Raw genomic sequence first — 9876 nt, forward strand, 5'->3', positions numbered from 1 at the left:
TAAATTATGAGTGTATATGATATATATTATATTTGTATCTGTAAACAGACAGACCTATACGTATTATGTGTAACTTTAGGTAAATAGATTATTATCTATTTGACTATATGACTCCGTATGACATTGTCAATGTCTTTACTGTCATCTTACCCTTTCTTCCTTCTATATCTCCCTAACTTCGAGTCAGATACCCATTTTTCCCATTGCCCCTTCAGAGCACTTCTGTCTTGCTATTTTGTTCTTTTTTTTTTTTTGCCCTCGCCCCACCCACCACAATGATCCTTTTTGATTTTCCTGGATTCTATCATTATTCCAGGTTATGTGGTCACAGCTGAAGCTTTAGAGTCAGGGATGACCAATGAAAGTATGCTTGCAATGTCTGTACTTTTGGAACTAGATAACCTAACTCAATATAGTCTTTTCTACTTTCATCTTTTTGCCTGAAAATGTTATGATTTTACTTTTTTTTACATCTGAATAGTATTCCATAAGATATACAGATAATTTTTATTATCCATTTTCACTAGTATGACATTTATTCTGTTCTTATCTCCTAGTTACTGTGAATAGAGTATAAATGAACATTGCTTAGCAACTATCCATATAGTAGGAGTCATTTGTGCATATTTTATGGAGAGGGTATGTGGATCATAAAGTAGATTTCCTTTTAGTTTTTTTTTTTCAATACAAGTCTTTTATTGTCCCAAAAGACACCCCAAATCATATTAAAATTCAGGATCTTGTTTCTGGAACTGGTAACTTAGGTCTACTCATCAGCCTGCTGCACTGTTCCCTTTTCAGACACATAGATATCATCCAAAAACTTCCTGATATCCTTGTTCTTAACTGTTGTGGCCTGCTGTATCAGAGCCGCCGAGTTTGAAACAAGTGCAGTATCATTTCCTTCAAGGATTAATTCATCCTTCTGGGCTTGGGAGACAGAACAAGCAACTCCTGTCCTCATCCGAACCCTGCGGATGTATTTTTCACTCAAGAAATTTCGTATTTCAACCAAAGACCCATTCTCCTGAATAACGACGTTGATGGGGAAGTGAGCATACAGGGACCTCATCTTGTAGCGGAAGCCCAGCATAACCACCCTTGATCCTGTTTTGAACGTGGCTGCAGATGGTTCTGACGGTGGCCAGTTCCTTCCTGTTGCCCCACCATTTGTCAACCCGGAGCCACCGCCGCTGCCTCCTCCTCCCCCTCCTCCCCCTCCCCCCCTCCTCCTTCCCCTCCCCCTCGTCCTCCTCTTCTTCTTCTTCTTCTTCTTCTTCTTCCCAAGAAGGCTCAGCTCTACGTTGATGTGATTGAAGTCCCTCCAGAGGGTTCCTCTGGGGCCCTTCACAAAGACTGTGCGCCCATTCAGAGTGATGTCCACATTTTCTCGAATGTCGACCATCTGATTGCTGAGAACGGTCTTCATTCTCACAGTAGATGGGGTTTTTTTAAGGATCCTGCACACTGATTTCCAGAGTGACTGGACCAGCTTTTCATTCATTTTCCATTTTTCAAGGCCCTTCTCAGTATTTGTGGTTAGATTGTTTTGTTGATCTTGGGTATCCTGATTGGGGTAAAATGAAATCTTTTAAGGTCCACTTAGCAAGAGGAAAGTAATGCTTGGTAATAGAAACCTAGCCAATAATTCTGCACATAGATGTTTGATAAGTGTCTACTACTCCCACTATACTAATAAACAAACATCATTTCTAACTGCACTGTAAATATTTATCCGTTTCCCCCAGATAAGTGTAAGTCTTACAAAGAAATTTCTATTTGCAACAGACAGAGACCACTCTGAGAACTATAACTGAGCAAAATGGAGGGAACAAGTAGTTTCTAGCCCCACCTACAAACCAGCTCCTCTAAATAAGTCTCAGGAAACATCATGTAAAAACATGCAGAAGGATTTTAAGAGCCAGAGGAGAAGGATATTTTCTGCAAGACTGTGTCTCCTGAGAATGACAGGGACACTACATCCACAGACTTCCAATAACATGACCACCTATGGAGACAAGGACAAGGATGACAGCAGTAACTTCCTAACATGTAAGAGAAAAGTTTTCACCCTATACAAAGAACTACAGGCCACTAATGAATACATAAAGCAAGGACAAGTACCCCTGCCTAGGTGAGAGACTCCCATTGTTTATCCAATATGAAGAAGTTAGCCCTGAAATCATGTATGTGCGAGTAACATTATACAGACTGGGCAAATGGTATTGCCATATTCAAGAATGTGTGTGTGTGTGTGTGTGTGTGTGTGTATTTATGCAAACATGCAGCAGCAATTAAAGAGAAAGAGAGCAAAGGCCATGAATTTGACTTAAAGCTGGAAAGAAGAAAGAGAAAGGGGAATATAATGTAACTACATTTTGGTTTCAAAATTAAAAAGTCTATGTTTCCTGAAGCACTTTCTTAATTATAGATTAAAAAGGCACTTGTGTCTTCTGATATATGTTATAGCCATACATTAATACCTTTCAGTAAGAGTTGGCCTTAAAAATGAAATTCTGAAGAATTTCCCAATCAGTTGATTATATAATCTTGTTCAGCATTTGTAATTTTCTTTACAGCAATTTTCAGTGTCATAGCTACAATATTAATGTATGTCAATATCAACTATCCAGAGTGAGAACATATCTTAAGTATTAAAAACTTGTTGGCTCCCACTTCAAATACTAAAGAGAAATAGTGTGTCCAAGAATCTCTGGTTAACAATCAATTGGTATGTTTGTCTGACCCTATCTTGGTTTCATAATTCATGATATTGACTCATGGAATTTATAAAACCTCTATACTTATAATTATTTTATATTACAGGTTACAACACATAAACTGATACATGGAAGAAATACATGAAGCATGGTATAGAACAGTGAGTGCTTCCATGGTCTCTCTTTCCATGTGACCTCCATGCACATCTTCACCACATAGTAGCATCTCATACGCTTTTGTTGAAGAGTCAACAAATCCAATCAAAATTGGATTACCTGAATCAGAGTCGTTAAATCACTGATCACTGAATGATTTCAAGTTCTTGCTTCTGTTTCCTTTATAGGGTCAAGGATAGGAGGAAAAATCTTCAGTATTTTAGTAAAATGGCTTGTCTCATGACCAGTTCCAATTCTGAAGGTACATGGGCAGTACTGAGAATCAATGTTTTAGCAGAAGTCCAGGTACAGGAAAAAATAGGGCTTTTATGAATAAAAAGAAAAAAAGATACTTAAATCATTTAGAAATTTCTAAGGTATTAAGACCAAAATGAATGGGAGTCAGGATGGTATATTACATATGTATATAGAATACTACTTTTCATGATGGAGGAAGGTCATTGGCTAATAAAGGAACTGCCTTGGCCCATTTTATTGGTTAGAAGATAGGTGGGAGGAGTAAACAGAACAGAACACTGGGAGGAAGAGTAAGTGAGGTCAGTCTCGACAGCTCTCCTCTCAGGAGCAGACGCCTGAGAGAGACACCATGCCCAGCTCCTGGCTCCCGGGCAGACACACGCCATGAAGCTCCGACCCAGGATGGACATAGGCTAGAATCTTCCCGATAAGCGCACCTAGGGGCGCAACGCAGATGATTAGAAATGGGCTAAATTAATATGTGAGAATTAGCCTAGAAGAGAATGGGCCAAGCAGTGTTTAAATGAATACAGTTAGTGTGTTGTTATTTCGGGCATAAGCTAGCCGTGCAGGCGGCTGGGGTGCTGGGGACGCAGCCCCGCCGCCCTTATTACTACATTTTCATAAGGTATTAAGATCAAAAGGAATGGGAGTCAGGATGGTATATTACATATGTATATAGAATACTACCTTTCAAAATACCAGAGCATCTTTTAAAAAAATATCTGGATTACTCTGCTAAAGTTTTTTCTTTAATTGGTCTGGAGTGAAGACTCATTATGGCCATTTATCAAGGATCTTCAGATGATTCATATGAGCAGCCAGGCATGAAAACTATTCTATAAATGTCTAAGGAACAAGGTGTAATGAGGGGGATGTTAAATAGTTGATAGTAAATCTATTGAACAATTCTCAGTGCTGAGGAATCCACAGTGAGCAAGCCAGACATGTCTCTCCCTTTATAGAGATTATAGTGCAATAAAAATTAAAGAGCAACCACATATGTAGAAAATAGTAGAGAGCTGAGGTCAGGTGCAGGGGACTATGCAGGCTTGGAGAGTGGGCAGGGAAAGGTTCCTTCAGGAGAAGGTAATAGCAGAGCCCTGGAAGAATAAAATAAGATGTTGATCAATTTATGACAGGAGGACTTCTTTTCTTGGCAAGTGATATTCAGTGTGAACCCCGTGAGACAGCGTATGGCTATCACCTTGAGAAGCTCCACCCTGAAATCACTGAATCAGCATAGCAGTTTACTCATAGGCCAAGGTGAATCTTGTTCATAAAAATACTAGATGTTTATTTCCTGGGCACTTCTCAAAAGGAGCCGAACATGAACTTCATATGAGATCCCAGAGGCAGCTCTACTCCATTTCCTATTGAAATCTAATTGTACCAATATTCCTAAAATTCTAGAGGTTCCCTAAAATTTTCCAGTAAAATTATTTTTTGCTCTAACTTGTAAGATTATACAGTCTATTCTTTGCAAGAAAAGTACCCTAACTAATAGAGTTTCCATTTCCTGAGTGCTAGGAAAAAATGACCAAACATATATTATATAGCACATTTCAATTTAATATTTGATCCCATATTTCCAGTACTTTACACAAGATCTGGTATACTCCTGCTTTTTATAATTCAATACACATGTAGTTTAATACTAAAAATCAATTGATTTTATAAGATATTTTAATTTTTTCTTTGTAAATTTCTTATGTGATTATGATATAATCTTCATCTAGTCATTCCCCATTACTCTACCCAAGTCTTCCCAATGCTTATCAATCTGTTTTGCTCCAGATATCATGTCTGCTTAGTTATTATCATTATTGTTATTGCAATCATTGTTGATCATGAACATTAGTTGAGGCATGGGCAAGGTATCAGAGACTCATATTAAAAAAATAAAGTCTTTCTCTGCCTCAAGAAGCCATAAATTGTCAATGCTTCTCATCTAGGAGTCAGGCCTCAACGACACTGCCCCCATTCTGATATCAATAATTTGGTGTTTTTGACTGCCTTGTTAATCTTCAGCAATTTCCATTCATATTTATTTTGTTGATAGAAATACATTAGTATTATGTAGTTATATTACAAAATAGCTGGACATATAAGAGTTTAAGATAACAATATATAATTTTTGTCTCAGTTTCCATGGGAAAATTATTCAGAAATGACTTAGCTTTATCATTCTTGACAACTTCCCTTAGGAAGGCACAGCAGAGATGGCAGTCAGAGAGCTTCAGGTGTCTGAAGGCTGGGGATGAATAAGGCTAACCCATGACTGATACTTACGACATAGTTACTCACCACATGAATTTTGCATAGGTATTTTTGAATGTGCTTATGTTTTTGGGAATGATTTCCCCCAGTGATTCATGACATCAAGGCAGAACTGTTCAACTTTCCTGAACTAGCCTAGCACCTATGACTTCATATCCCACCATTCCTCCAATATCCTGTTGATTACACATTTGCCTTACTCAGTGTTAGCGGGAGCTATGGGATCATGAACACCTCAAGGGAAGAACCAAAGGAAGGTATCTCAGAGTTCTGTTAACAAAGGGTCTATATTTCACAGTGTTTCAATTTCTTACTTCCAGATGTTTTATTATTTTTTAAAATAACTTACCTAAATCTATAAATGGAAAGATGGTGACTTTCTTCAGAAAGCTGGGTAGAAATTCTAGATAATGGGTATGTAATGTATATAATTTTACTGAAATATAACATCCATTTTGTACTGAAACTCTCAGTGCTAATAACTGAACAGTTTAAGTTTGAATACCTTGGAAATTATAGAAGTCTGATTATCTGCAAAAAAATAGAAGTTTATTGAAATAAAAAAATAACTGTGATGACCTACTCACTGACTTCACAAAAAAGGGTTCAAAAGTATAAGGAGTTTAAAAGGCAAAGGGCACTAGGAAAGTTTATGAATATGTTCTAAAAAACATGCTGGCTGACTGATCATCAAAGCAAGGCTTGGCAAAGTCTCCTGGCCATCAAACCAAAGCTGCAGAAAACGTGATCAAAGCATATAGTTGTTAAATAAAGTGAACCTCTTTCTAAGCTTTTCAACTAGCTCTTTATGGAATATATTTAAATGTCAAGATAAAATTAGACTGGGTATCAGTATTTTGTCTATCCAACACAAACAAATACAAAGGCCAATGGAATGATCATCATAGCAGAAAGTCTTCAGGTCAGGAGGAATTCAGGGGATCACTTTACAGTTTCCATCATGATCAGAACAAATGCACGTGGGAAACACTGGACTCTTTCAAAATTTTACAAACATCTACAATGGCTAATGAATTATTCTCAACTCTTCAAGTGATTTTTTTCCCTGCTACATATGAAATCAATTAATCTCAAGTGTAATAACATAAAAAATTGTGCTCCAGACCAAGAAAAAAATCATGAAGATAACCATTCTTCTTGACTCTTACACATTTAGCAGATATATGAAATAAACGATGAGGATGAAAGATTCATTTACTGTCAGAGGGGAAGTTAGACTCTGTGTTAGGGCTGAAACATCACCGAGAACGTCATCACTTTTCATTGCTTTTCTCTTGCTAACATAAGGACAGGGCTTTCCTAAATTCATTACTAGAGTTCTTCAGCTGAGTCATTGTAATAGAAGGGCTTCTATTGACATTCTCCAAGATTAGGTACTGTGAAGGTGGGCAAAATGGAAGATGATTAAGATACCATTTCCCTCTCCTCTAAGGAAGTACAAATCCTGGACTGTGTCAACTTTGCAACGTAAGGGGAAAGGCACACAGAAACCAATCTGCTTCATTCACGCCCACATCCTCAACGCTGTGTAATATGTGGGTATGTACAAGATCCTTGCTTCATTCGCGCTAAGTGAGTAATTTCTGCCTTTTGCACCTTTTTTGTTTTTATTCTGCCTATGTCAGTCTCTTTCTCTGTCTCTGTCCTATCCTTGTCTCTGTCTGTCTCTGTCTTTCCCTGCTTGACTTTCTCTCTCTCTCTCTCTCTCTCTCTCTCTCTCTCTCTCTCTCTCTGTGTGTGTGTGTGTGTGTGTGTGTGTGTGTATGCACATGCATGGAGGAAACTGTACAACCTCAGGTGTTGGTCCTTGCCTTTCACCTTGATTGAGACCAAGTCTCTTGTTGGTTATCTCTGTATGTACTAGACTAGCTGACCGTTAAGCATTTGGAGATGCTCCCGTCTCTGTGTTGCATCTTGCCAAAGAAGTAGTTTGATTAAAATCATGTGTTACCGTATCTGGGTTTTATATGGGTTCTGGAAATCCAAAGCAGTTTAGAAATGTGTAGATGCACCCCTCGTGGTCCCGACTTCTATGCTCATGTTCTCTCCCCTTCTGCTCCGCATTGGGACCTTGGGAGCTCAGTCCAGTGCTCCAGTGTGGGTCTCTGTCTCTATCTCCATCCATCACCAGATGAAGGTTCTATGGTGATATGCAAGATATTCATCAATATTGCAATAGGATAGGGTCATTTCAGGTTCCCTATCCTCAGCTGCCCAAGGAACTAACTGGGAACCTCAGCTTGGGCACCTGGGAGCCCTTCTAGGGTCAAGTCTCTTGCCCACCCTAAAGGGGCTCCCTTAACTAAGAATTGTGGTTCCGTGCTCCCCTATCCACCCTTCCTTTATCCCAATCCTCCTATTTCCCCAAGTCCCCCCCTCCTTCCCTTCTACCTTTTCTCTCCCCATCTCCCCTTACCCCCATCCTCCCCCACCCCCAAGATCCCAATTTTCTCCCCGGCAATTTTGTCTACTTCCCTTAGCCAAGAGGATAACTATATGTTTTTCCTTGGGTTCACCTTCTTACTTAGCTTCTTTAGGTTCACCTATTGTATACTCCGTGACCCTTATTTATGGCTAGAAACCAATTATGAGTGAGTACATCCCATGTTCATCTTTTTGGGTCTGGGACACCTCACTCAGAATAGTGTTTTCTATTTCCAAAGAAGAAGTCGGGACCACGAGGGGTGCACCCACCCACTGAGACAGTGGAGCATATCTACTGGGAGCACACCAAGGCCAGCTGGACTGTGACCGAAAAAGCATGGGATAAAAACGGACTCTCTGAACATGGCGAACAATGAGGGCTGATGAGACGCCAAGGACAATGGCATGGGGTTTTGATCCTACTTAATGTGCTGGCTTTGTGGGAGCCTAGCCAGTTTGGATGTTCAACTTCCTAGATACGGACCGAGTGGGGAGGACCTAGGACTTACCACAGGGCAGGGAACCTGGACTGCTCTTTGGACTGGAGAGGGAGGGGGAGAGGAGTGGGGGGAGGGGGAGAAGGGTGGGAGGAGGGGGAGAAGGGTGGGAGGAGGGGGAGAAGGGTGGGAGGAGGGGGAGGGAAATGGGAGGCTGGGAGGAGGTGGAAACTTTTTTTTTCTCCTTTTCTCAATTAAAAAACAAAAAGAAATGTGTAGAAAAAGTTTGACTGGCGAGTCTCCTCTCTAGATTAGATTTCTCCATTTTGAAAAGCAGCTTAACCTCAATGTTCACCAAAGAGAAAGTTACAGAGATAAAACTAAAACCAGAACAGCACTGTGTCTGTGACAGCTAGCTTCTGTCAAGGTAAAAATAGTTTCAAAATTCCTACCTGAACTGAGGAGGTACCCTAATAGCTCAAAGAACTTTGTGATTTTGCTTGACTTGGGATCAGTCCCAATAAGCTATACAGAGAGGCCCGTGTCTGTCTGTAACTTCAGTTTGAGAATATCCAGCATCCTCTTCTAGTTTCCTTGAGCATGCGTGTGGTACACATAGAGACAAGCAGGCACACACAAACACATACATATACACATATTTTTTTTAAAAAATACTGTATGTAAATTGATGATTGAAACATCACTGTGGGAGCTTTTAAATGCAGACAACAAAGAGGTAAGTAAATTGTGGAGGTACTGTCTTCCAGATGCAAGAGGAGAGGAAAGTGTTGTGATGACTGATGAAAAGATATAAATAAAGAGCACATGAATAATAATAAATAATAAACTGTATTAGTTAGGGTACTTTTCTTGCAAAGAATAGATTGTATAATCTTACCAAACACAGCCTGGTACGTCTCCTGGCACCTGCCTGTAGTGCTTAGTGTACATGTGTTTCTAAAGCAAGATGTTAGGTAATTTGGATTCTTGAGAAATTCTGCTTCTAAGACCTCAGGTTTTTTTTTTTTTTTTTTTTTTTTTTGGTTTTTCGAGACAGGGTTTCTCTGTAGCTTTGGAGCCTGTCCTGGAACTAGCTCTGTAGACCAGGCTGGTCTCGAACTCACAGAGATCCGCCTGCCTCTGCCTCCCGAGTGCTGGGATTAAAGGCGTGCGCCACCATCGCCCGGCAGACCTCAGGTTTAATAAGATTTAATAATCAATTTTAAAGGAAATAAAATGTTGCAAATATGTCTCCCAATCCCTAACAAGCACAAACAGTTACTTTCCTGTCTAAAAGCACAGTGGAATTCAGTACTGTACCATTGGTTTCTGAATATGAAGCCAGACCAATAGCGAATGGTGAGATTCTGAAGTATTCTGTGTGTACCAGAATCCATTTTAAAGCTTTAAACAAAGGCTGAACTCCCCTTTCCCCGCTCCACTCCAGCATAGCTACTTCACTGGCTCTAAGTATATTTGATCAATTCACACTGTTTAGCAATCTTGGACGTTTTTCTCTCCACCACGGTTAGGTAATAATTTATTTCCAAGCAAGTGACTATAGCGGAATCTTATTTTTA

The 9876-nt window shown here is 39.6% G+C and overlaps 1 pseudogene; it reads right to left on the reverse strand.

The window, feature by feature from the left end:
* Positions 1 to 766: 766 nt before the first annotated feature.
* LOC121452563 lies at positions 767 to 1429 on the reverse strand (annotated as a pseudogene).
* Positions 1430 to 9876: the final 8447 nt, after the last annotated feature.

This window comes from Microtus oregoni, unplaced genomic scaffold (genome assembly GCF_018167655.1).
Source record: "Microtus oregoni isolate MIOR12 unplaced genomic scaffold, Mior012 000009F_ref0000495, whole genome shotgun sequence".
Classification (NCBI taxonomy): Eukaryota; Metazoa; Chordata; class Mammalia; order Rodentia; family Cricetidae; genus Microtus; species Microtus oregoni.